A 27,722-nucleotide genomic window follows, 5' to 3' on the forward strand; every position below is an offset into this window, starting at 1 on the left:
GTGACCCTCCATGTGCTACACTTCAGTAATTTGTTCCTGGCTTATCTCTTCAAGGGCCGGAATTGGTAGGACTTGGCCATCTCCCCCAGAACAACACCAGGCCTGCCGGGCAGTAGGCATTCAGGAAACTGCCTTGGCATAAACCCCATGACCTCTCCTCTTCCCCCAGAGAGCCCCTGCCACAGCAGGTGGCTTTTCGGGGTTGAGCTGAGCAATTTTGGGAAATCAAGATCTCGTGAGTAGGACAGTGAAGCTGTCTGTAGCTAAATCCGTCACTGGCCTGAAACCTGAGCCTGCCCACTCCCCGTGCCCCATGATCAGGTGTCCCGTTTGTTTTGACATCCTGCGAGGGGCATGAGGGGAGACCTGAGAGATCCAGATTTCAAAGCAATAATTTTCTCTAGCAGCCGCAGAAGGCCAGGCCCCTGCCAGTGCCTGGGCTCCCGTGTTAACATTTTCAGTTAATTAAGAAAACAAACCCCAAATCCCTGACAGAGATGGTTTTGCAGAGTCAGGACACAGCGTTCACATCAGCCTGCGGGAGAGGCCTCCAGCCCCTGCGGGCTGGATGGGCTGGAAGATGGGAATGTGTGAGCCAGAGGGAACCTACTGGTGCTTTCTCCATGAGAGAAGGTGCCACGGAAGCCATGTCCTGGGGAGCCAGCTCCAGGTGTGGCCCAGACATGAACCTCTGGTCGTCCCTCCTCTTCCAGAGCATTTTCTGAGTGGTTGGAATTTGGAGGGAGGCCAGCTGGGTGAGAGAATAGGAGAGGAAGATCCAAGAGAGTGAAGAAGCAGGTTCTCTAGAACCTGGTTATTCTGAAGGCCTGGCTAGTGAGGGACAGTGGAGAGAGGTAACCTGGGCATGGCTTCAAGTGGAGCCCAGGTGGCTGTCCTGCCAAGGGGAAGTTCTGGTCAGGGATGCTGCTTTAACGTGACGTTAAAGAGTGGTGTTCCTCAGTGGGAGGAGTAAGCTTACTGCTGTAGAAACAGCTAGCTCACCTCTTCAGTGTTCTCCAGTTTCTAAGGGAAACTGGGGGCGAGGCTCATACTATATGTGTGTCCTAAAAGGTAGGCATGTTGGGTCCTTATGAGATAAGGCATATCCCAGGCCTACCTCAGTGAACATGGTTTCCTTCCCCATCAGATATCTGTTGTAGTTCAGCTTCTGCCTGCAGTTCGGGTATGTGGTCAGGGGTGGGAAGAATGGCCTAGGGAGGAAGTAGTAGTAGGGCCAGATCTCGGGATCTGGTGTAACTTGTCCAAAGAACCAACACTTGGTACAGATTTTTTTGGCTTTTGAGAGCCTTCCTCTTGTGCCCTTGGGAGTTTCTGGGATCCCTGCCTTCTGGAAGTCCTTGCTTCATCACTCCCAAGACAGGACACATTCTGTGAACAGGTAAGATCCTATTGGAAAAGCAAGTCTTTCAAAAGTTGAGCATCTCTGTGGTGTTCAGAAGCTGGAGAAGAGTCCTTTGGGGCTTGGGGGGAGTCTCAAATCTCTTTCTCTCTGTCTTTTTGCATTTCCATCAGAATTCTCAAGTTGTATAGCTTGGCATGACTGATGGCTCTTCTTTTCTGGAAAATCAAAATATCACCTCATTCTCCTAAAATTCCCAGGTCCCTGGATACCAGGCAGGTTTGTTTGCTTGATGCTATTGCTGCTGCTGCTGCTGCTGATTCCTCTCACTGCGTCATAGAAAAGATCCTGCTGATGGCAGGCAGGTAGTGATCTCTGTACGCACACTCAGAGTTTCTAGATCTTTGACCTGGCAGATCAGAACCTTTCTGATGGACTGTTGGGAGCCCCTTCTCTCATTTAAACACCATTTCTAAGTATTCTCCAGGCTTCAGAGGGAAAATTTGCGGTAAAGACCAGAAGTTGTGAGTTTGCTTCCAGCATATTAGGTAACACCATCCAAAGAGATGGGGGAATGTAGTTGGGCCCTTGCAGGACTCACAGTATTTAGGGAAATGTTCACCAGTGCATCTTGGCTGAGAATTTCAGAGGTATTATTTTGTTTTTAATTAGACTTTTGTATTTGTTATTTCTACTATGGACACTACCTTCAGGAGAAAGCACTTAAGGGGAAGCCAAGAACCAAAGGAGGGTATGCCTGCCACTGTCCCCTAGTGGGAAAGGGGAGTCCTGTGCTGAGAATTTGGGGTTGGGGTTCTAGACCTGGTCTGTCATGAGTTTGTCCTGAGGCAAGTGGCCTTGCTTCTCAATCCTGTGTTCTTCCCTGTAAAATGGTCTTGGTAAGGATAGCTACCCCCATGGTCAGTATCCTGTGCCTCCCAACAGCTGTGTGGGAGTCACCTGTAGGGTATGTCAGAGAAAAGTTGGGACTGAGTTCTTTCACACACAGGCATCAAGAGTGTCGCCATTCATGGTGGTCTGCCCCAGGGTCAGATTTTTGCATCCGAGCTTGTGGAATAGGATTTGGTCGCTCTGGAGGTCAGGGGTCCTCACATCTCAGCTCTCTGAGTAGGGGTCTGTCGAGGCAGCCCTGACCCTGATGGGGTGGGGAATTGTCCCAGAGCTGCTGAGCTGCTTTTGTCTCTGTGTGTTGTGTGCTTCCCCTTGACCTCCTTGGTCTGGAAATGGATTCTCTCAATGGACCAAAGGGGAATTTGGAAAATCCCAAACTTAGTTTCAGAATCCAAGGAGGGTATTCCCCTTCATGACCAAGCACAGGACCATATCTGTGCGCCCACCTCTCACAGCCTATATTTAAACTTTCCCCTTCCTTCTGTGTGGAGGGTTGGTACCTCCAGAGGTGAATACCTAGCCATCCTTCGAGATGTAGTTCCAAGCACAATTATGTCTATAGCTTCTCTAATTCCTCTTCCCCTCCCCACCAGTTTAAGGGAGGTGAGGTTCTCCTTCATCTGTGGCCTTGAAGACCTGCCCTGGATGTAGCATAAATGCTACAGAGTATGTGCACAGAGTATGAAAACCACAGTTCTCCCTGTCTTTCCCTAGACTAGGGGCTTCCAGAATGCAGGGGTTATGATAGGGCCAACTGTGCATTCCTAGTCCCAGTGACAGGGTCTAGCCCATATTAAGTCCTCATTAAATATTGGCTGAGTGAAGAATGAGGGGAACCTGTAGTCTTCACGATCTCCTGCTAAGAAATAAGAATGGCTGGTGTTTGGGCAGTTGGCCCAGGGGCCAGTTCCATGCTGGTATCCAAACCAAGCACTCTAATTGGTGTTTCCTCTGTGTAGGCTTCCTATGGTGGGGGTGCTGGGGACCAGTGTGTGCACAGGCCTGCAGTGTGCCCGCAGCTGGGTGTGGGTGGCAACACCGTGCTTTTCTGTAGAGACCCAGGTGTGGACATTGGCACCAGCTGCCTGCTGTCCCCATTGGCATGTGATTCTCATAGTTGTGGCCAGGGCTTTTGGAGGGAGTGTGACTATATGGGGAAGCTGGTGGCACTTTGGGAGACAGACTCCACTGTTGGTGCCTTGGAAAGACACCTGTGTTGGAGGCTAAGAAGGTATCTTATCTGTATGAGTTAGAGAGTTGCAGCATGCAAGAAATTGCAAAACAGAATTTTTGTGAATCCTGGTAAGATAAGAAGGGTGCAAGGGCTCTTCTGGGTCAGTCCTGACCTTACCTTCAAGGAGTTTATTTACTAAGTGACACGTTCAGGCACATTTGCCAAGTGCCTCCCATGTGCGTGTCCATCACTATTCTAAGCTCGGAGGGTGGAGACTGATCTGACCCTGTCCCTGCCTCAGAGGGTTTATTTCCTTTCTTTTTTTAATTTAAATTCAATTTTGTTAACATATAGTGTATTATTAGGTTCAGGGGTGGAATTCAGTGATTCATCAGTTACATATACTGCCCAGTGCTCATTACATCATGTGCCCTCCTTAATGCCTACTTACCCCATCCCCCAGCCTTCTTCCTTCCAGCAACCATTTTGTTTCCTAGAGTTAAGAGTCTCTTACAGTTTGCCTCTCTCTGTTTATATCTTTTAAAATTTTTCTTCCCTTTCTCTACGTTCATCTGTTTTTTTTTTGTCTTAAATTCCACATATAAGTAAAATCATGTGATCTATGTCTTTCTCTGACTGACTTATTGCACTTAGCATAATACCCTCTAGTTCCATCCACATTGTTGTAAATGGCAAGAGTACATTCTTTTGGTGGCTGAGTAATACTCCATTGTATATCTACATACCACATCTTCTTTATCCACTTATCTGTCAATGGACATCTGGGCTCTTTGCATAGTTTGGCTACTGTGGACATTGCTGCTGTAAATATAAATATTGGGGTGCATGTGCCCTTTGGATCACTATGTTTGTATCCTTGGGGTAAATACCTACTAGTGCTATTGCTGGGTCATAAGGTAGTTCTATTTTTAACTTTTTGAGGAAATTCCATACTGTTTTCCAGAGCGGCTGCAAAATTTTATTTATTTATTTATTTATTTATTTGGGAGAGCATGTGTGGGGAGAAGCAGAGAGAGAGAGAGAGAGAGAGAGAGAGAGACACTGAGTGCTGAGTCTGAGGTGGGTCTCTATCCCTTGACCCTGAGATCATGACATGAGCTGAAATCAAGAATCAGACACTTAACCAACTGAGCCACCCAAGCATCTCTTGGAGGGCTTCTTTTCTAGTGAAAATCCCTGAAACCTGAGGGGATGGGCGTTAAGGCCACCATCATTCTGGAGACAGTGTCCCCTGCAGATTCTAAGCCAATGTCATGGTGCGGGATGTGGTTTCTTCATTCGTCAGCTTCTTATTCTCCCCCAAGATGCTGCCTGCCAGACCACTGTGCAATCACCCTTTCTGGATTCCTGGTTCCGCCTCCTTCCGCAGGCTTTATTAGAGACCCCTCCCCTGTTTCCCACCACGCCCTGTACACTACCCTGCCCACTACCCCTCCCCTGTCTGCTCACCACTCGGACCTGCTTCCTCTCCAACAGTGCTTTTGATGAGCAGCTCTGTTGTATTCTAGCTCATATCCCCCAGTGGACCACGTCTGGCACCGGGTAGAATTTCTGTATGTGACTGTGGAAGGAATGAATTCATGGGATGCACGCTGGGTTTCATTTACTCCTCTTCACCATCCGTGCTGAGCCTGTGTGCCTGTTTTCATTTCTTCCTGGGTCCGTTGTCAGAGAGTTGATACTAGGGGAAGTGGCTGGAAAGCTGGGGAATTGTGAGAAATGGGAAAAGCAGGAAACCCCTGCTGGAAACCATCTCTTCCCTGTGTCCCCTGCATGACTTGGCGTTTGAGCACACTCCCTCCCGTAGGCTGGGCAGGCAGGTGGGCTGCAGGGCTCATGGACCTGCGCTCCAAACTCCAAGCCCCACCTTGTGCTGAGGTCTGGGTCTGCCTTGTCGTGTGTGGGGGGACCAGGCAGTGCTGAGGGACAGACTTGCTCCTCCAGCCCTCGGGTTCTGTCGGCGCAGCTGGGCCGGCGGGAGAGCAGGCCACCCGGGAATGGCTGGGAAGCGAGTCCCAGCCTTGGGCCCTCCTCCCCCAAGGCCAGGATGTGGCGTGGGACCCAGGCGGGTGGAGGTTCCCACCGCTCAGCTCCTTCTTTGGCTCCCAAATGCTGCAGGCCCAGGCAGTGTCTCTCAGCAGCAGGGGGCGGGGAAAGACTCCAGCTGCCTGGGTCAAGACCCCATATCAGGACCAGGGCAGCCCTGCGGGCACCCATTTCTGACATTTGCCCTCTCCTTGGATGGCTGCCAGTTGTCCTGCTGGCCAGCCTTGCCTCATATTGGGGGAAATGAGTCTGGAATTAACCGTTGCAGACCCTGCCCCAATGAGGGGCAGGACTTTCTTCCCAGATGGGCCAGCACCCATCCGTCATGTACCCAGGGCTGGTGTGGGCATAGTCACAAATGGTGCCTCATTTAATCCTCACATCAGTTTGGCTATATGGGCACTGAACCCCATTTTCCAGATGAGTAAACTGAGGCATGTGGCATTCTATATAATCTGCCGAAGGTTAAAAGTGAGTAAAATTTCATAAGAATTCCTTCTATGTGCTAGACGGTGATTTTAGGCCCTGTGGATAGAATGGTGGATGATGAACAAAAATGTCTCAAGGAGAGAGAGATAATAAAAAAGTAACGTTATCTCACACAGTCGTAAGTGTATGTGGAAAATGGGAGGCAGAGGGGTTGTTTGGAATAGTCATTGAGAACGTGTGCAATTGTTGATGCTGGCACAGTGCTCGCCAGGGGCCAGACACTCCCTTGTCATCAAGCGCGCTAGTTAACGCCGACGGTAATCTTATGACGCATGTGGCTGAGATTCTCTTTCTCAGGGGGGACACTAAGGCACAGGGAACTCGCCAGAGATGATAGCAGATGAGAAGCGGTGCTGGGATCTGTGCTCAGGCCACCTGATTCTCCAGCTCTGGCTGGTGACCATGACCGTGACTGCAGCCAGGGGCCTGGTGAGAGAGGAGGAGCCCTGTTACTCCTGTAGCCCCTACCTCACAGGCCAGGTGAGTATAGAGCAAAGGGTAGAGGGGAGGAGAGATTCCTTAGCTATAAACCTGGGTGAAACTGTAGGGTTTGACTTCTTTACAAAGACTAAGAACAGGAGAGGGGACGTAAGGCCCAAAGGTGGTACCTTGCCCCTCTCCTCCCCTCGCTGTCCCTTGCCTCCAACCAGCCACCCTCTGCCCTCCTAGGACTTGGATCTGACACAAGTAGGACTGTTTTTGCTCTTTCCCTGGCCTTCCCTCCCTCTGTGTCAATTTGAGAATAACTTATTTTGTTACTGATGATGGTGATAGCAGCTAATATTGGCCAAAACCTTACAGAAATGGGAAGTTCAAATATATACAACTCCCACATTCAGGGAAAACCAATTATTTCCTGTAATCGGTCACTTGCCGTAAAAATCTTAGCTCAGTTAATAAAGGTACTTTAGCCTGTCCTGATGTGAAACTGGCTCCTGGTTCAATGAGGTCCCAACTCAGACGCCCTGGGAGGGTGTCTCCCCGTGGGACCTCAGGGTCCCTGTTGATCTCCACAGATGTGTTCTCTGTCCCGTCTGCATCTGGAGCTCCTGTGCTGGAATTCACTGAAGGGGCCGTGTCTGGTCTTGTCCCTAGGGCTTTCGAAGGCAGACCTGGGGCCTGCTGCTGAAGTTTCGGCATCCTCAGGCTCCCTGGCTCTCCTGGGACTCGCCCCTGTCCCTGGAGGGCTTGAGTGTCTAGCTCTTCTACAGACAGATGCGGGGATTCTAGATGGGCCGGAGGGCAGCCCCTGGTCCTTGTGAACCTTCCCATGTTGCTCTGGGCCCCGCCAAAGGCTGGCTTTGTCCAAGGCGTTTCCCTGTTCTGGGATTCTGAGTCACTGGTCGTTTCTAATGTTGTCCCTCTCCCCACCCCCCTGTTGGGGAAGGGAGTAGTGAAATCATGGCCATTGACTTCATTTCCCTCCCAGTCCTGGAAAGGTTTCTTCTCAATTCCTGACTAGAGAAAAGAGCATTACCTCTCCGCAGCCATTTCCAACTCTGCTGACCTTTGTTTTCTGGGGGTTCTTCGTGTGTTCTTTGCCTGGGGGAGAGAAGGTCTTGGCTTAGGGCTGATATTAAAAGGGTACAAGAGAAAGGAAAGGGAAAAAAATGAAATACCTGGATTTCCCAGGGACAAAATATATTAGGAAATATTTTAAATATTTTCCTTGTAAAATACTGTGGATCAGACAAGCAGTATTATTCCTGAGTTGCCAGTTACTCCTCATGACTATGTCACGGGTATGTCCTGTCATACTCTCTTTGAATAGATGAAAAAGGTGAAACTCTGAGAAGTTAACTTTCCTGGGGTCTTATAGCTAAGTAGCAGCAGAGCCAAATTTAGAAGGTAAAATTCTAAATTCTCAACTGCATCCGATCCCTGAGGTCTTAGCTACTTTTCAATAAGCAGTTTCAAGGCCAAGGCTCTTCAGCCAAGTCTCAGTGAAATAAAATGTTGCCCCTTGAATAATTGATAAAACCCCCAGAGAAAGGGGGATTGGCTTCGGTCAAGCCAACCAGGAGTAAATATCAGGGCAAACCTCTCGCTTGAGAGGAAATCTCGATTCACGTTAGCAAGGGCTATTCAAGCTTCTGAGTCTCTCCTGTTCCTGCACACACAAAAACTTACATCTTTCTGTTCTTCAGTCTTGACACAAACAATGATTTTTCGCTACCTGTTTGGATCCCTGTGCTTGATCAGAATTTGGGGCGACAACCTCATTCCCACTCTGCTTCCCGAGTCAAAGAAGCCTTTGGCTCGCAGTTGAGTTCCTTCTTTGCAGAGCCTGGGACAACTCTGATTTCCAGCCCTCTAGTCTGCTAAAGCACTGCTTGCTCCCAGCTAGCGAGGATAGGGGTGCCATATTTGAAAACTCCACACTGGCCTTCATTTACACTGAAGGTGAAAGGCCAAGGTGGGTATCTAGGTGGGTTTTCTGGGCAACCACCTAAAAATAGCCAGGGGAAATAGCTTCTTCTTCTATAAATTTAGTTTTTATTACATAAGTAGTTCTTGGTATTATAACGTTAACTCTAAATCAAAGGAGAGAGAAAATCCACCCATAATCACATCGTTTGCACATGGATTTGTTTTTCCAAAACCCCGGTGTCCTGGGCTTTCAGAGATGGAGGGGATGGGAGCAGAGTCAGTGGGAAGTGATTAAGACAGCCTGAAATGACAGGTACTAAGCTAATGCATAGGCTCAATTTCAGACTTACTTCTTCTCTTGATAGCCTCCTCCAGGAAGCCTCCCCTCGTATCTTCCTTGTCAACAACTGGGAGGTATTAGAGGGGATGTATTATTATGCTCACATCCCAAAGTCTTGCTTGAGTGTCCCATATTGTGTTATGACTGTTTAAGTGCCTGGCTCTCCCACTAGACTTGGATCTTTAGGTGTTCAGGAATACAGTTTATTCTTCTCTGTATCTCCAGTGCTGGGACATCCAAGAGGTCAATAAAATTAAGTTGCCAGATAGAGAGGTCAGGGCAGGTATTGAAGAAGACCTACACTGAGGCTCAGACAAATTTCTAAAATCCACAGAATGGAGAGCAGCATGGAACCATGAAGTGTGTTATTCATGTCTGTGATGGGCGTATTTTCTTTGGTGTGTTTTGTGTGGGTGAGAGAGAGAGAAGAGGGGAATTTGGGGCACCCCACCACTGGCTGGGGGGTCTCTTCTCACATTAGAAGAGGAGATTGAAGAACAAGAACATGAACTTGAAGAACATGGCAAGGCCCCCCATTTTCTCCTGTGAGTTCCAGATCTAGTGCTCCCTTCCTCAGCCCATGGGGGTGGGGCAGGGACTGTACCTTCTTCATGTTGGAATCCCCACTGCCCAGCATAGTGCCTGGTCATGGAGTAGGTGTGTGGTGAACACTTATGGAATGGATGGAAGGAATAGGTGTACACACAGAGGGAGAAACTCTTGTAATCCCACGAAGTTCAGGAAGATGAGCGCTGAGTCTAGTTATGAGAGAGGAAAGGGTCATGGGTTGGCTGACATGGCAGAGGCAGCTTCGTGGTTGGATGAAGGGAGGCAGGCCACTAGGGTCCCTGTTGGTTTGGATACTTTTAACCAGATGCTGACTCAGGACGGCTATCTCCTGGGGGAGAGGAGGACTAGGGAGCTGTGGGAAGTCCTACAAAGACACAGGCCTAGAGAGAGAGCTTCCCCCCTTTTATTTTGCTTCTTTCCCTCCAGCACAAGAACTGGACACATTGCTAAAATTCCTTGAGTCCCTAGGGCAGGGGTGGGGGTGCAGTGAGGGGGGCAGTTCTAACAAATGAGCCTGGACAGAGGCATGTCGTGTAGGGCCCAGAGAGATGAGGGTGGCGGGGTGGAGTAAATCGTGAGCTTGGAGAGAGGAAGTTCTACTTTGGGTGCCTCTGAATCCAGCCCCTCTCCCAGCCCGATCGTTGCAGCCCCCACCCTGCATCCTCTGCCAGTTCTGTGCCCTGGCTTATGCTCCGTTTCTAGCTCCCCTTCCTGCATCCTCTTAGACTTGGCTCACTCTCTCCTTGGTGTTCTGCCTCTTGGTATTTTTGCCTGCATCCCCAACCTCCTTCCAGTCTTTTCAAAGCCACCCCTACATAGCAATATCTACAAATAATAATTAACATCTACAGTTTATCCCCATTCTGGGCCATACACCACCTGGGGAGCTTTGTGTGTCCCCTGTCATCTCCTAAAAAACACATGAGGTCATTACTGCTGGGATGTGTGTTTGACAAATGAAGAAACTGAGCCTCAGAGAGGTTGGGTGAGTCAGGAAAGGTCATCCCAAATCCTGTTGGACAGCTTTATCAGAGCCTGGCTGATGTTGTGACCTCCATCTGTCTGAGAGAGACCAAATCAGCCTGTCTTCTCTCCTCACAGCTACACAGCCCTCCCTCTGAATCAGACTTGCTTGGGGGTGCTGCTCAGAGAACTGCATTTAAACAAGCCCCCCAGGAGATTCTAGAACTTCTGCTTTAGCTGATCTGGCTCCAAACTGGCTGAAAACCCGTAAGTCTGCATATTTGGAGAAAGCAGATCTGTCTCTTGCCATTACTCACCCTTACAGTTCTGTCCACCAGCTCTGGGTATAGGGAGAGATGTTCCTGAGCACTTGTTTCCCTGGTTGTGAGATAGGAACAATCCAACCCATACAGAGGACATCCCTGGTATCTCGTTTCTAGGAGAGGATCTCCCCAGGGTGGTTATGCAAGCCTGATGGCCCCTAAGGATTGCCAGGGAAACTTATAAGACATCAGTGACTGGCTCCTCCCCCAGACCGGGCCAGCATCTCTGGGGGGTGGGCAAGGGCATGAGGGTTCTAACATGCATGGGGAGAAGGCGGGGGACAGCCCTGGCTGTTCACTCTCACACCTCATCCTCTCCATCACTTCCTCTAGGGAATAGGCGAGGCATCTCTAACCAGTGACTCTAGAAGAAGTTATGAGGTGGGCCTGCCAATACTTCTGCCCCTTTCTGGGATCTGCTGTCTGCAGGGTGGGTGTGTCTGGCCAGTTCTGGGAGACGAGCCCACTCCTATGTGAGGTCCACGGTCAACCCTCCTATGCCAGTGCCTGGACCTGTGTGCTGGCCTCACTGAGTGGAATGTTAGGCAGTCCATTCGTCCAGAGGTATAAAGCTGCATACTTGGATAGCTTTATCAGAGCCTGGCTGATGTTGTGACCTCCATCTGTCAGCTTCACACATCCCTTTCTCAAATGGTCCTGAGCTCAAGCAAGAGAAGGCAGCAGGTTTTACCCAACACCATGTTAGTATTGAATTTAGTGAAGTGGCATGAACAAGCCTGCTGGTTAGTTAGTGGTCAGCAAACATTTGTTGCATCTGACACAAAGCCAGGCCCCCTCTGAGCGCCACTACACCTCCCTGGGGACTGACCTCCCAGCCTCAAACCATCTCCACCATCATACCCTCTCATGCCTGACAGTTAACTCCTTAAACTCCACTTCTTTCAAATCTGTCAATGCCACTGGCTCTCAGGAGGGATTTGCCAAAGATCTAGTGAACACGAGAGAAGAGCAAATGATTTAGAATTAGCTCTGCTTTTTATTAACAAGTTCCCAGGTAATGGGATGCCATTGGTCTAGAGAGACATTTTGAGATCACCAGAGTTAAATGAAAACAAAAGGCAAATGAACTCCAGCTTTAGGGAATGTCCTGTGGCAGTTGTCTGAGTGAGAGAGACTCCTCTGGACCCAGATGTGGTCCAGTGTTTTGCAAATTAGAATCACCTAGGGAGGCTTACAAAGGCCAGAGCCCATGTGATCACTACTGTTCTGGTTTTCCCAGGACTGAGAGGTCCCCTGCGATATGGGACTGTCATTATTCAAACCAGGGAAATCTGGGGTAAAGCGTGATGAACTGCTCGCCTGATACCCGCCCAGAGATTCCGTTTTAGTTGGTTCTGGCTGGGATCCATGCGTTGATATTTTTGAACGGGCCCTGTGATTCTCCTCTACTGTGAGGTGTGAGGAGACACCGGAGGACCTGACCACAGCTCGGGAGAGAAGGGGTGAATCGTGAAGAAGTTTGAGGACAGATGCTGGTGTAAGAGGAGGTAAGAGAACCTAGAGAGAATGAAACTACTTGCATTCCTGGTCCCTCCGGGAGCTTGTTAAAATACAGATTCCTGGGTCCTTGCTGACTCAAACTCAGATCTCAGGGCCCTGAAACCTGTCATTTTGCTCAGCCCCTGAGGGTGTACTATCATTGGAGATCTCCTGAGAGTGGGCAAACCAAGAGCTAAATCAAGGGAAAAGGGATGAGAAGCCATGATGTGCTCCTAGGAGGGAGCTTGTTGGTGGTTTGGGCCTGAAGCCAAGAAGAAGGTGTGAGCAGGTCGCCTGCCTCAGATCCCAGCTCAGTGGATTATGTGCTTGACCTTGGGCAAGTCCCTTGACTTGGTGGAGACACCCATTGCCTCCTGTGTAAAATCAGGATGTGAACATCCACTTCTAAGTGTTCATTGCACTGAAATAATGCATATAAAATCCTGGCATGTGGCAGGGCTTAAGACAACAGAGGAAGAGTTTAGGATGATTCCATAGCTTTGGACCTCAGGACTGTGGTGTCTTTCACTGAAGGAAGCCAGGGTGGCCTGAAGGGACATGAAGTCCATTTGAGAGGAAGTTGGTGGGATTGTGTGAGCACATCCAAATGGAGAGGTGGGGAGCTGGACATATGGAGGTGGAGCATGGGGGGAGGTGGATTTGGGAGTGACTGTCACCGGATTAGTTGAAGTAAGGATATGGAATATTTGTTTGAGGGAGAAAGGCCAAAACAGGATGGAGATCAGAGATATGAACCTTGGCAAAGCCCGGGCAGGTCTGCTGAGTGCCAGGCTCTGTGTGGGTTCCTGATAAACCATGTGGCACTGTCCCCGACCCCAAGAAGGTCACATTCCAGGGATAGTGACCACAGTTCAGGAAGAAATAGCAGGTCTGTCTGACGTTTGATGGTGGGAGAGACGCAGGTTGCCAGGGAGGGGTGTCTAAGTCCCGCCTGTGGGGAAAGGAGTGTGGCTTGCCCTGTGAGTGGCCAGGCACCTGGGGAAGGCCAGAGAGAAGCTGCTCCAGACAGGGGGAAGCAGCTGGTTGAAGTCAGAGGCATGAGAGTGGCCTGGACCATGGGGCCAGGTATCAGCATTTCAGTGTTCCGAAATACCAGGGGGGAGGGAGAAGAGGTTAACGAGCCTTTAGAGGGGTGACAGGACAGAAGAGGTACCCAGAGGTGAGGTTTCAGGAGGGTCATGGGTCTCTATGGCTGGGCACTAAGGGGGCAGATGAGCAGTCCTCCTAGGTTAATAAAGCCCCTTTGGTGGAGAGAATCAAGGCAGAGCTTGCAGGGATGTCAGTCCAAGAAAGGTGGGTTAGAAATGAGAGAGTCCACACAAAGACATCTCCTGGGGCTTGTAGCCATTGGGAGGGGTGGCTTGGCTTCCAGAGTCTCAAGTCCTGGAGCCTGGGTCCCCATTCCCCTGGAGAAAACATCCCTTTCCTCAAAGCATAGAGAAGAAAAATATCTCTTACGCCTTTTATACAGGGCATACGCCTTTTGTTTGTAGGATGGAGGGGGGCAGAAAATAGCTACAAACAGAAATGAAAATGTCCTGCTTTTTGTCTGGGAATGCCAAGATGTGATTTAACCATGCAGGTTCATAAAGGAGCATGCCTTTGCTTCCTGCTGAGTGTCACTTGCAATGCCTCTTCAGGGTATCTGGCCAAGGTCTGGATGTGTTTGACCTCTTGTGGACTCCAGAAGAGAAGGGATCAAAGTACCTAAGCTTATTGGGTTTGCCACGAGGATTTCCTTCTTGGGAATTAATAACTTTCTCTCCTCTTTTTGCCCCACTACCACTTACTGTCATTAGACGTCTTTCCATCAGGGAGACGACCTGCAGCATACATGGCACTGTGCCAAGAACCATTCCTGTGGGGGCTCAGAGCCTAGATAAGGAGGAAAGTTTGCTGATGTAAAAAATTTAAGTTAGCACAAGAAATCCAATAACATGGGGGTGCCGTGACGTGGTATATGGTCAGGTGTCCTCTAAACAGAACAAAGAGTGCTCAGAGTGTGTTTTGGAGAATTCGAGTAGGTTGGGATGATCAGGAAGGCTGCCTAAAGAAGGGAGGATCTGCAGAGGGTGGGAGAGGAGGAAGGGGAAGCAGAGATGGCCATGGGGACAATAGGATGGGGGAAATATTGTGAGCCCAAATGGAGCAGAGTTAGAACTAACACAGTCTCTTGTATTTAGTGCTTATCCCATTGCAGAAGGTAATACAATCTCTGTGTATATGTAATGTAATGTCACATTGATATGTCTTATGATAGGGTCAGGAATTCAGGAAATACTGCCATTTATTTAAATCCACCCACACTTATCAAGTTCCTGCTGCGTGTGCTTGAAAAAGCTCCATGGGGGGAATTGGGGATCTGAGCGGAAATGCCCATGCTCTCTGGGAATTTCAACCCTGTGAGCTATGGTGCGTTTAAGGAGGAGAAGGACAACATGGTTGGAAACCAGGGGATGTGGTGGAGCGGAGGAGTGAGGTAGGATACCGAGGAGACACGGGGCGAGGAGCTGTCTAGCAGTTACTGAGTTGCCCATCAAGGCCAGGCAGGCAGGAAGCCACTCCAGATTAAAGTAACTTGTCTCTGTTCTGTCCTGACCATTCAGGGGCTGTGGGTAACATTTTTGGAAACACACAGGGAGTGGCTGGCGGGGCTGCTCTTCCTGGGAAAGGCTCCCTGAGCTCCCTGCCGGGGAAGATGGGCAGGGCCAGCTGCACGATTTGCGGGGCCCCGTGCAAAATGGAAATGCAAGGCTCCTTGTTCAAATGTTAGCAGAGATTCAGGACAACAACAGGAGAGCCTTCAGGCAAGCAGGGGGCCTTTCTGAGGTTGCCCAGCACATGCGCCCAAGAAGCTGACCCAGAGGAGGAAACAGCCTGGACCCTTCTATGACTCAGTGTGTGTGGTAAGATAATGGGCCGGGTTGCTTTCTGTGGTCGTGGGACAGGGTTTCTCTGTCCTAGTAGTGCTGTGTCGTCCCCTGAGAGTTGGCATGGGGTGATGGGGAAGGGACGGGGCACCACAGGAGGCTGCCATGGCTGTGGGGGCACCAACTGTTTACACACCCTGCCATCTCTGTGCCGTAGGGAGGCCGTGTCTGAGTTTTTGGAATGGACCAAACTGAGACTCACATGTTTTATGTACTTTACTAATTTGGGCAAGTTGCTTACCTTCTCTAAGCCTTAATTTCCCTATAAGTAAAAAGGCAAACCATAATATCATCTTTGCAGGATAGTTCAGTAAAAGCCAATGTGGAAGTTTGAGCCCAACCTATTTTTAAGTGAATCCTTCTTTCTGGAAATGTTTTGAATATCTATCTTGTAAAAGTGTGGCGCATGGGCTAGTTTGGGGATATATTTCAAATAGCAGAGGCTGAGAGATTGTGTATTTCCTAAAGGAAACCCAGTTAATTATACCTGCTAGACCCGCATATACACAGACACACATACACCCGTAGATACAGATACACGTGGTCACAGGGACGTGCATATGCACGTACCTGGAGTGGAATAGGGACTGGGTTGGAATGAGATGGTGTGTTACAGGAAAGAGCCCCAGTCTGGATGTCATTCTGTCTTAGCCTTGAACCTCCATGTTTCCTCAATCAGAAATCCTGACCTCACTGGGCTTTCTTGAGATGAAATGAGATTATGAATGGGAATGTTGGTCTTGGGTCCCTGGCAGGGGCAAGCATCTTTGGAATGGGTCTCCCCTCCCAGGCCATAGTGAGGCACACAGTGAACTGAAGGGCAAATACTGCGTTCCCTACAGTGATACTTCCTGAGTGTCAGGCGTGGGTAACTTCTTATAAACTAAGGGGGCTGATTTTGTGTGGTGTTGCTATTTCCTCTGCTTCTGTACTTTGGGAAACTAACTGGGTCTTCTCTCTGCTGAGACTTGAAAGTCCATAGAATCCCATGTATTTGTTTCCTGGAGATGAACACACATATACATAGACCAAATATATATATATGCACACAGATAAAGACACACCACACGTATCACACATAACCATCCTGCATAGCCACCTCTGCATCACAGAGTTGAACTCTCTCACACACTCCCATGCATTAGTTTCTTCTTTCCTTTTATTCTTTGGTCAGTTCTGGGCCTTTCCTATACCTACCTGTGTAGTGTACCAGGGTCAGGTGTCTTCCTCTTCACACCCTACTAAATCCACATCCTTCCCCATCCCTTTTCCTGAAAACTCCATGTCATGGCCACTCTTCTCAACTCCCCTCAGCATCTCTAATGCTTTTAACAAACTCCAGGACTGTAACCCAGGCTTTGAGTGTCCATTTCAACCCACCCAGAGGCCCTGGGCTGCTGTGAACTCAGCCCTAGCCCCAGAGACTTCCCCATGGAATCAGGTTTGTGCCTGTTTGAGTTTCACTGGGCTTCTAACCTCCTCCTCACTTGACTCCTGGGAGTCCCTCAGCTTCTCCTGCTTTGGTCAGCTGAGCTATGAACCTTAGCACCACTGTGAGGAGCCTAGGGCTGGGAGACGAGGAGGGAACAGAATTTGAGGGCCTGGGATGTGCCCGGTGCTGAGCTGGGCACATGATACGTGTCCTTTCATAGGGCGCTCGTGGTGGGCTCCGTCATCCGTGTGTCCACAGGGAACTGAGGCTTTTAGGAACTAAGTAATATAGCCACAGGCTTAATGAAAGTCTATACTCTTTACAGTTTACCACTACTGTGCCTCCAACAAGATGGGACCAGATCAGCTGATGTTTGGGCCTGGGTTGGGGGATTCCTTCTTCCCGTCCTGCACCTCTCAGGTTTTACCTAGAATCTTTACAGTAGTGTATAATATTAGGAACCTTCTAGAGAGTAACCAACTGTAGTGGCCAGAGCCCTTGGTGCTTTGATGGTGTGAGGCTATAAATGGACCTGTTTTGTTTTTCATAACTTTATTGAGGTATGATTAGCATGCAATAATCTTATTAATTAAAGTACATAATTTGATATGTTTTAAGCTATGTACATACCTCTGAATCCCCTACCACAGTCAAGATTATGTACATATTCATCATCCCCAAAAGTTTCCTTATGCCCTTTTAAGATCCACCCCCTTCCTGCCTGTCTTCCACTGCCTCTGGAGGCAACCACCGACCTGCTTTTATTCACTATGGATGACTTTACATTTTCTCAAGCTTTAGATAAACAGAATTGTACAATATGAATCCTTTTTTCCTCTGACTTTTTTTTTTTTAACCTACCATAATTATTTTGAGCTCTGTCCACATGTTGCATGTATCAATAGTTTGTTCCCTTTAAATTCAGAGTAGTATTCTATTATATGGATAACTGTACAATTTGTTTATGGATTCCCCTGTTAATGGGCATTTGGGTGCCCCCTGTGTGGAGCTATTACAGATAAAACTGCTAAGCACATTCATGAACAAGACTTTATATGGGCATATGTTTTCATTTCTCTTGGGTAAATACCTAGGATTGGAACAACCGGATCATATGGAGGTGTCTGTTTAACTTTTTAAGAAGTGGCAAAACCATTCTCCACAATAGCTATGTCATTTTACGTTCCCACCCACAGGTGCAAGAGAGTACCAGTTCTTCGAATCCTCATTGGTCTGTAGGGTGTAGATCTGATTTCAAGCTTTGGTTGGTATGGAATTTGTGAGTCCCCCCCAATGGCCAAATCTAATGATTGAAGCAGATGGCTTTCAGTTTAGACTGGGGACTCTGAGGGATGCCGACCCAAGGGATGCAGAATCAGGTGCTCCTGGAGACATCAGTCAAAAACCTTTTGCAGGATGCTGAGAAGGGGAGGCATGTGGAGTCAACACTGGTCCCAGCATGAGACTACATGGGATTGGATCAGGTCTGGAATGTGGTGTTTGGGAATGAAACACACATCCCTGAGGCATTTTGGAAATGTGATGGCAAGAATCATTAATGGGATAGGGCATTAGGGGTGGAAGAGAAGAGCAGTGGAAGGAGGCCTTGAGCTTGGGAGACCTAGCTCTGTGAGGGGAGGAGCAGTGCGTGTTTCATTAGTTGCCTCTGCACCCCCAGCACCAAGAGCAGTGCCAGGCATGGAGGGAGTGCTGACAGCAGTGGTGGTTGCAGGAATGAGCAAACGGGTGAATGAGGAACTCGTCAGAGCTCAGGGGATAGGATCTGGTTGAACGGCATTATTTAGTACTTTATGTAGCTTGTGGCACAGAACCTAGTGTCAGGGCTGGAAGAAGCTCTGAAGAGCATGGAGTTTGCCTTTCTCATTTACTGACAAGGTTCAAAGAAGTTATGCTCTCTTGTCCCAGGTAGCCTGCAAGGGCAGAGACTGGATTCAGTCCTAAGCCTCCTCTTTTGTAGTCTAGGGTTTATCTTCTTTAAAAAAGAACATCATTTTTTTCTGATTAAAAGGATAAATTCACATTATAGGAAATTTGGAAAAATAAGAAAAATAACCCCAAATTCCAGCAACCCAAGTATAATCACTTTAGGCAGCCATGTGCACATGTGCAAGTGTGTACAATTTGATGTCTCTATGTCCATCTGTCTAAACTATCCCCTATGGTTTAGTAGTTTGGGTGTTTGGGTGTTTTCAGTCTTTTATTATATTATGAATCCTGGGGTGGACATCTGGTCCTAATCTTGGATAGCACCCTGAGTATTCCCAGCACTTATTCTCTTATAGGATGTCTCCACTAAACCGTTAGGATGAGCAGAGTGCTCTGGGAGGAATAGAACACCTGTTGGGATGGAGTTCCACCAACATTCCTCACACTCAAACATTTGTACTTTGATCCTAACCATGTCTACACTTTAGTATGTTGGTTTGCTTGATTCTCTTCCCCACCAAACTGAGCTCCCATTTACCATGGTATTTTTCCAGCCCTTTCCATAGGGTATTTTTTCACACCCTTTCCATGGTATTTAGGTGTGCAATGAGTATTTATTAGAATGAATGAACGAACCGATGGAATTGTATAAACAAGAGTGAAGGGCAGCAAGAGGTCACCTGGGTCTACATTTTCAATCACATTTACCTTCTAGGGGTCAACCCCATTCCTAGTCTCCCCTCCCCAGTTCCTACAGTCCCCCTCCCCCTGCCTCCTACCCTGGAGAGTTGGAATGTGCTTGTGGTCCAGGATTTATGTCCAGTGGAGCCCTGAGGCCACACACAGGGCCTTTTCTGGTATAAATGCAGGACTGTGGGAAGGCCTAGCAGGATGACAAGGGGGGGGGGGCACCATGTCTGAGGAAGACTCAGCCCAGGGTCCAGAGTATGACCATGAACATAGCCCAGCTGAGGGTCCCAGGGCTGACTGGCCCTGGCAGCTCCTTGGGGCTCTGCCTTCCTGAGGGAGAGAATGCTTTTGTGCTGGGACCCCAGGAGAAGAGGACCAGGAGGAGTGGTCAGGAGGGAGCTGGCTGCCTCCAATAATGTGGGTTCTCAGCATGTTTGGGTGTTCTGATGTAGGAGTGCGGGGAAGAGGCTGTGCGCTATTTTCCCTTGCATCCTTTCAGTAAGGACAGCACCATCTGTGTGAACCAGGGGAGGGACTTGGCTTCCCAGAAGCAGAGGCGGGGTGGGGGGCGGGAGGGAGCAGGGTTGTGAGGGAGGGGCAACCCATGTCACGTGTAGGGTGGTTTCCCTTTGGCCAGGAACCCCAGACCTCTGGCTCTAATGGGTAGCAGAGACTTGGAGTGGAAATTCCTTCTTCTCTTTTACTTCACAGCTGTTGCCCAAAGAGCTCCCCACCACTCCCACTCAATCTCAGCCCAAGTCCTTGTTTTCTGTGTCCAGTCCATGTCTTGCCAAAGCCCCCTCATCAGCTCACACATGTGTTAGTGTGCACACCCCTCCGTGACATCTCTAGCATCCATCCCCTCCCCTCCATTCTCGACAGTGTGGGGCCTCATTAACTCTTACTCACGCAGAGATGCTGTCTAGATCTTCCCTCTGATGTCCCTTTTTCCTGTAATGCCCTCCATCAGGGCCACCAGAAATTGCCTGTCCAAATTCCAGCTCTGATCTGAGTCCCAACTCAAGATCTCGCTTCTATCAGCCAGCCACCCATCGTTCAGTGACTTCCCCTTCCTTAAACGGGCATTCAAGGCCTTCCTTTATCTGGCCCCAATCTTGTTTTCCACCACCCCTCTTTAAGTCCTACATTTCAGCCTGAGAAAATAATAGTGAATCTTCAAACAACATGTGTGTGGGCTGTGCAGGTCCACTTCAATGTGGCTGTTTTTCAGTAAACATTTTGGAAGATTTTTTTGGACATTTTCAGCCATTTGAAAAAAAAAAAAGTGTAGATGAACTACACAGCCTGGAAATCTCGAGAAAAAAAAATTAAAAAGTTCGGTAGGTCATGAATGTGTAAAAGTTTTGTAGATGCTACTCTATTCTCTGATATGCTACCAAAAAATAGACACAAATCTATCACAAAAAGTTAAAATTTATCAAAGCTTGCACAAACACAGACCATTCATGGCGCCACCACAGTTGAGAGAAATGTAAACAAAGGTAAAGATGCCGTATTAAATCATAACTGCATAAAATTAACTGGAGTACGTGCTGTCCTGTAACCATTTCAAAGCCACCTCCTGTTACTCTTGCTGCGAGCTCAAGAGCTGTCCCCGCTGAAAACACTGTGTGACACTAATCCTTTCTTCGGGAACAAGGTGTCTCTTCAGTAAATGGCGGATAGCAGTAAGAAGTGATCTCTCATGGTTCTTGCAATGAGGAATGACATTTGGGGCAGTCATAAGTTCTATGTGGAGTTGCTACTGGGGTGGGAGAGGAGTCTGTGTCCCGAAAACCCATGGTTCAAAGGTGAGTGGGATTTCCCTTCACCTCATACTCAACTTAGGGTTTTTCTTGACACCAAGTCCTCCCTCTGGCATACCTTTTGTTGTGAATGATTTCTTGGACCATCCCCATGAGATGCACCCACATCTTTCCTTCCTCTGACTCTCAGCTTCAATGCCACATCCATGGGTGGATGTGCTTAGGCCTGGGGTCTGTTTATGCCCATGCCTCCCCAGAAAGTCTGTAGACCCAGTGGGGCTGGAATTTGATGTTGGGTTTATCCAAAGCACCCAGAATATTGCTTTGTACATGACGGTCACTCAGGGCATAGATGGATGAACGAATGAACACATGCTTGACTGGGACATAGGAGAGCAATTATGTCCTTGTTTTCTACCCTGGTGAGACAAAGAAATCTATGTTCTCTTTATCATTTCTCAAAATGAGAAAACGGATTGGGAAAATCCACAACTGCCACACAACACCCCCGAGTCAGAGAAATGTCACATTGGGGAATTTTCAGTTTTGCTTACCCAGAAAGACCCCTCTTTTTCTTCATCCCTGTTTCCCCTGGCTCTGTATCTCCCACCCCTCAACCTGCATGGAGGGGGACCCTGGGGCTGAGACAGTTTACTTTTGCTTTCTTTGCCTTTCCCAGAGCAGAGGGGGAACCGTAATTTAGGCGGCTGCTAAAAATAGCTCCCCCAGTCCTGGAAAGAGAACTTGCTTATTTTTGAAATTGCTCCCTGCTCCCTCCCCAGCCCTGCTGGAGACTTGCACTACAAGCCAGATGCTTCTGAGCACTGTCCTGAGGCTGGCAGGGGAGTCACAGCATGGGGCCTCATCAACCAGGGGGTCCGAGCCCTGTCTGAGAGATGGACCAGCAGAAAAGTGGGAGGGATGAGAGGTATTTGTGCTCTCCAGGTCCTGTCCTAATCAGATGGGTCTCCCTCCCCACGGCCTCTTGGGGAGCACTGTGGGGGGACAGCCCACCAGCTGTGTGACGCAGCCACCAGATGTGGGAGAGGTCGCCAGGTCTGGAGACCTGGATCAAGTCCGAGGCTCACACAGCACATCTTTCCAAGTCTCAGATTTCCTCTTCTCTACAAGCTGGGGTGATGGTCATATTTACCTTGCCAGGGTGTATTGAAAGTCTGAGGTAAACTTTGACTATAGTAGCGCTCAGTGGATGATGACCATAAGTTTGTTATGATTAGAATCACTGAAATTAGAGCACGCCGCTCTGTTTTAACAGGCAAGGCAATAGGACAAGCGATAAGCCAATTTGAATTACTAAGTTGAACCACATGAAATTGATGATTTTGTAGATTGAGCATAATTGAATACCGTCACTTATATGATTCAAGCTAATAACACAGAAATCAGCAAATTTTCTGTAAAGGGGCAGGGACTGTAGACAATACTTACATGAAAGGGTGTGGCTGCGTTTCAGAAAAACCATATTTACAAAAATGGGTTGAATTTAGCCTCTATAATATTTGCCAACCCCCATCAGACTATGTCAGTTTCATTCTTATGTAGAGTGAACTTTCTGTGATTCATACAGTCAGTGTCCAGGAATCTTCCCAATTATAACTGTAGCTTAGCTGTAGAGTTCATGATGGTGTTTATTATTACCAGACCCTGTTCCAAACACTTTACAAAGAGTAACTAATTTATTCTCACGACAACCCTATGAGGTAGGGGCTGTTATTATTGCCCCATTTTATGGATGAAGAAAGTGAGGCTCAAAGAGGCTGAGTAACTTGTTTGAGGTCCCATAGTTAGAGTGGGTAGCAGTTGAACAAAACCCAGCTGAGTTTGTAGGGTCAAGTTTGACATCTGCAAAATTCAGGCTGCTTCAGTTTGGAAGTGGGGGTTATCAAGCCTGTTTGCTGCTCACAAAGCATGGTCTTCAGGTCCTTAAAGGGGCAGCAGGCATGGTAGAGGTGGGCAGTGAGGAGATGGGTGGGCAGAGGACCTGGGATGGAAAAGCACAGACTCTTCTCTGAGAAGCTAAGCCCTGGGTCATGGCCCTGTGTCTGGGGCTGTTTCCTAGGTGACCTCCAGTGACACATGGAGGGTCAGTATATAGGGAGGAATCTCTGGCCTGTGGAGCAGGAAATTGTTTACATTCCTTATGTTCCATGCAGTATCTCTGGGGAATTCTGGGCCCCATTCCCAGACCTGGGCCCCAGGGGACCTGGTAGGAAGACGGGGGCAAAGAGCAGGCTCCCCAGTATGCTTTAGCTCTGGTGTCAAGCCAAGGGACTTGTATACCTTGTTGATCCCCTTTGCCTACTAACTTAGCCACCAATGAGCAGGCCACTGGTCAGGACTCTGGCCTTGTGCACACCAGGCTTTTTCTCTTTATGCCATTCCCCTTGCCCAGAAAGGATTTCTTACCTCTGTACCTTTCCTTAGTCCTCTCACCTCTTTCAAGACTGGCTTGGTGCCACCTCCTGGAAGTCTTTTCTCACTTCCTCTTCACACCCCAGGCCCCCTTCCTAGTGCTGCCAAAGCCCCTGTCTCCTTAACCCTTCTGGCTTCCCTACCAAAAGGGGACCCCTCAAGGGAAGGGACTGTACCTTATTTGCTCTTGTGTCCTCACCACCAAGGTGAACCCCCGTGTCCAGCGTAGCCTCCACAGGCTAGAAGCTGGTTCAAAGCAACCTGTTTGAAGCAACATCACCATCCACAAAAGCCTGTCCCTTCCCCTATAAGATGTGGCCCTTGGACGAGTTGCCTGGGCTTTGGGAGTCTTAATGTCATCACCAGGAAGGGACAGTGATTTGAGGGTTGGTGGAAATAAATGAGGTAAAGCAGAAAGTTGCCAGCACAGTGACTGGCTCCTAGCAAGCACTTTGGAAGTGGCTATACGTATCCTTGCCTCCATGACCCCCATGCATGGAGTAGGGGAAGATGAGAGGAGAAGGCAGTTCGAATACCCCAAAGCTACAGCATTGGCCTCAAGTGCTAAAGTCAGGGTTCATGCATCAGCTTTGTTTTTGCAACAAGAGAACTGAGCCTGGAGTCAGAACATTTAGTTGTGAATTCCAGCTCTGCCTCTTAGCAGCAATGGGCACCATTGACAAGCCGTGTGACTGCTGGTAATACCATTATAAACCTCAATGTTATTATCTGTTGCGGGGAGAGTAATGATGACCTCATAAAGTCCTTGTGAGGCTGACATGAGATTGAAGACCTGGGAAAACACTTGGTCCAGCTCTGAGGGAATTCTCAATCATGAATTATTGAGTCTGGATCTATAGAATGCTTGAGAAAGCTCTGAGTGAGGCTCAGCTTAGGGTGTTTCTTGGGCACATGCCATATGACTTAGTGGTTTATAGCTTTAAAGTCATGCCATCATGAGCTTGAGTCCTAGCTATGCTACTAATTGGCTGTGTGTCCTTAGGTAAGTTACTTAAGCTTTCTGAACCATGGTTTGTCTTTTAAGGACTTTTTAAAGATGATGCCACATATCTCAGAGAGTTGTTATGGGGATGAAATGTGAGTAGATCCCAGGGTCTGGTCTACACCAAGTCTCAAGTATTAATATTATTCTGCTTTTACTTATGACTTAGGAACAAGCATTGATGATATAGGGCTTTTGAAGTCCTAGTTAGTGTAAAAACTGGTATATAGAGGGCCACAGTTTGGGGGTAAGGGTTAGATTTTTCATCTTTGCAAGCCAAATGGGAGTATTGCACTCAAGTGATAGGAAGTACTTCCTGGCTTGGGGTGGAATGTGGGAGGCATGCTCTGTGCACATGAGGAGAGCCTCTGGGGAAATCTTTGGGGCTGGAATGGAGCCAAACAGTATGGTTGACCAGGCCCCGCCATCACACAGGGAGGAACCCAGGTCCCAGAGAGCCTAAAACCTTGGCCCTCTGACCCACGTCTGGATAATGTGAGAGCTGGAACTAGCCTCTGTCTCCTGAGTTAGGTATGATTTCTCCAGGATGTAAAAGGATGTGAGTAAGAGTTAAAATCTGGCAGGAACCACAGTACTAGAGGAAAGCCTTGAAAGGGACCTTACAGTCCTACAGGAAGGCTATTTCTTCATTGATGGTTGTCTGTTTTAGGCCAGTTAGTCTGTGTTTAGGTACCCACAGGCTTGGGAAGACCTTGATCCCCCAGGGAGAAGAAGAAGGGACAAGGAAACAGGATGTGGAGTGCACAGAGGTGTTGGTATTCAGTGAATATTCACGGAGAAAAAGGTGGGTGGTGGTAGGGATGGGTTGAATCCCTCTTTTGGGGTTTAAGTCCAGTGGATTTTGTTCTATTGTTGCTTCTCATTTTTCTATATTGCTCCTCAATTTATGTTTTTTTAAAAAATTTTTAGATTTATTATTATTTTATTATAAACATATAATGTATTTTTATCCCCAGGGGTACAGGTCTGTGAATTGCCAGGTTTACACACTTCACAGCACTCACCATAGCACATATCCTCCCCAATGTCCATAACCCCACCCCCTTCCTCCAGCCCCGCTCCCCCCAGCAACCCTCAGTTTGTCTTGTGAGATTAAGAGTCACTTACGGTTTGTCTCCCTCCTGATCCCATCTTGTTTCATTGATTCCTCTCCTACCCCCCAGGCCTCCCATGTTGCATCTCCACTTCCTCATATCAGGGAGATCATGTGATAGTTGTCTTTCTCCGACTGACTTATTTCACTAAGCATGATACGCTCTAGTTCCATCCACGTCATCGCAAATGGCAAGATTTCATTTCTTTTGATGGCTCCTCAATTTATCTTCAAGGTGGGCACCTCCATTGTTTCTCTTTATGAAGTGCTCTTGCAGATAGGAACACTCTGGCCCCCTTCACTTTTCTGTTCCCTTCCCAGTGTCAGGGATGAGGCTTTCCCCTTCTAACCAGAGCTAGCTTAGAGCCCAAGGAAAATCCAAGCCCCTCAGGTCCAGACTTCCCAGTGGCCTAAGGCAAAGCTGGGTGGCTTCTTAAATCAGGCTGGGCAGATCCCTACAATGCCAGGCTTTGGTGATCCCTGCTGTGCCTGGAGAGAGCTTGTGGTTACAGGCTGTGTCTGGGCAGGGCAAGCCTTGGCAGCAATGATAACAAAATCATAGCAGCAGTGCTGGCCTCCTTCAGAGAGTGCCCTGTGTGCTCCAGACATCTTATCTACATTATTGGACAGACTCTTCACCAAAACCCACTGAGGAAGGTGCTGTGATTATCTTGGTGTCACAGAACCCAAGGCTTTGAGAGGTTAAGACTTTAAGAAATGTGCTTCAGGTCACCCAGCTGGGAAGGCAAAGCCAGAAGTCAAGTCCCAGTCATCTGACTTGGAAGATTGCTAGGGTGAAGGAGGCCTTAGCACAGGATGGATGAGAAATGGGGCAGTGGGAGGTGGAAGCTGTCCTCACAGTGGAGAAGAGGAAGATCTCAGGATCTCTGTAACCCTCTTCTGGCCCCAACAGCATCCTCAGGACTGGAGATATTTCTAAACAAAGCTGTCAAGATTTATCTTCTCTGATGGAGAGGTGTAATAGAGTAATAGGGTAATAGGCAATAGAGTAATAGGGCTGTGGCAAGATGGGGAAAGGGGCCACTGATGTGGGAAGATGAATACTAGACCACAGCTTGAACACTGGGGTCTTCAGTTTTAAGCCCAGCTCTGTCCCTAGCTGTGTGACCTCAGAGAAGACTTTTCCCCCTTTGATCTCAATTTTCTGCTCTATGCTCTAAAGCTACATGCGTTCCAGCAGAGAGCTTATGGTTTTAGTCTTAAATGTTCAAGTGGGGCCTCAACAGTCTTAAGAAACAGTTATTGGGAGTAAGGCATTCTGGGGAACATCAGCATAGTGGGGAGCTGTTAAACAGGCTGCCTCTTTAAAGGGTAAATACGCAGTCTCCCCCTGGTGTTCAGGCCCTTCTCTGTGGGGACAGTACTTCCTGTTTGGAAGGTCAGTATCTCTGTCTCCCGTCCTCTTGAGGCCAAACCGCCTCACTCCCTGTACTGGGGGAAAATGTTAAGAAGTATATAATGACAAATACAGCATAACCCGACCAATCAGAGCAGTCATGGCTGTAAACAGCTGGTATGAGACTATAACAGGGTGTGCCAACTGTATGCCCACCCTGCCCCCGACTCCTGATTGTTCCTAGGAAAGTCTGGCTCAAGAGCTGAAGAGCAAAAAGTTGAGGAGGTGAAGGCAGGGAGCAAGTTCACTGGTCTTCCCAGACATCAGCTCGTCCCTCCCTCGAACCCTATCATCCTGTCAGCTTAGCCTCACTGTGGCCTCTGGGAGTGTCCTTCTCATGCTTTGTCCCCTGAAAAAACAGCCTCTCCACTAGCTACAGCTGCATATTGGAGGCTGACAAAACAAAGGGGACTTAGTCTGTACTCTGCAGCATTATGGGCAGGGGACGCGCAGGGTGGCTGACCCCAATCTGCTTGCAGAATTGGTGCTTTACTAAGCCTGATAGTCAGAGACCAGGGCTTTGCCTCACCTACTCTTGGCTACTGGCTATCAAGTCCCATAGAAGACCCCAAAAGCCTCCTTTCCTCTTTCATTTTCCTCAGATGCCAGCCTATTTTTGGTCTTTGCCACCAGGTACCAGGATTGCTGAGTTAGCTCACTGGCTTCCTACCTTATCCCCAGCCTCAGGACTGCTGCCTTGTCTCTTTGTAAAGGTTCCTGATTGCTTATCAACTTCTAGGAGTCAGAGATTTCAGCTAATATTTCTTGACTGATTAAGGAAGGCCTTTCTTTTCCATGAGCACAGGCCATTTCCCAATTGAGCAAGAAATACTTACTGAGCACCACTAAATGCAAGGCATTTTATTAGCTGTAGAAATGGGAGGGGTATCAAAGAAGTAGG

The 27,722-nt window shown here is 48.4% G+C and overlaps 1 protein-coding gene across 5 annotated transcripts in view; it reads left to right on the top strand.

Moving 5' to 3' along the window:
- Positions 1–27,722, top strand: part of DAAM2 (dishevelled associated activator of morphogenesis 2) — a 129,002-nt gene that overhangs the window by 31,792 nt on the left and 69,488 nt on the right. The window contains exon 1 of one of the 5 annotated variants that reach the window (XM_059177854.1): positions 6,464–6,482. The exons of 3 other annotated variants lie outside the window; for them this stretch is intronic. The gene's annotated coding sequence lies outside the window, so the exon portion shown is untranslated. Of the gene's footprint in view, positions 1–6,463; positions 6,483–14,774; positions 14,996–27,722 lie in introns of those variants that run through there. One more of the 5 variants, XM_059177853.1, reaches the window with a different exon arrangement.

This window comes from Mustela lutreola, chromosome 6 (assembly GCF_030435805.1).
Source record: "Mustela lutreola isolate mMusLut2 chromosome 6, mMusLut2.pri, whole genome shotgun sequence".
In the NCBI taxonomy this organism is placed as follows: Eukaryota; Metazoa; Chordata; class Mammalia; order Carnivora; family Mustelidae; genus Mustela; species Mustela lutreola.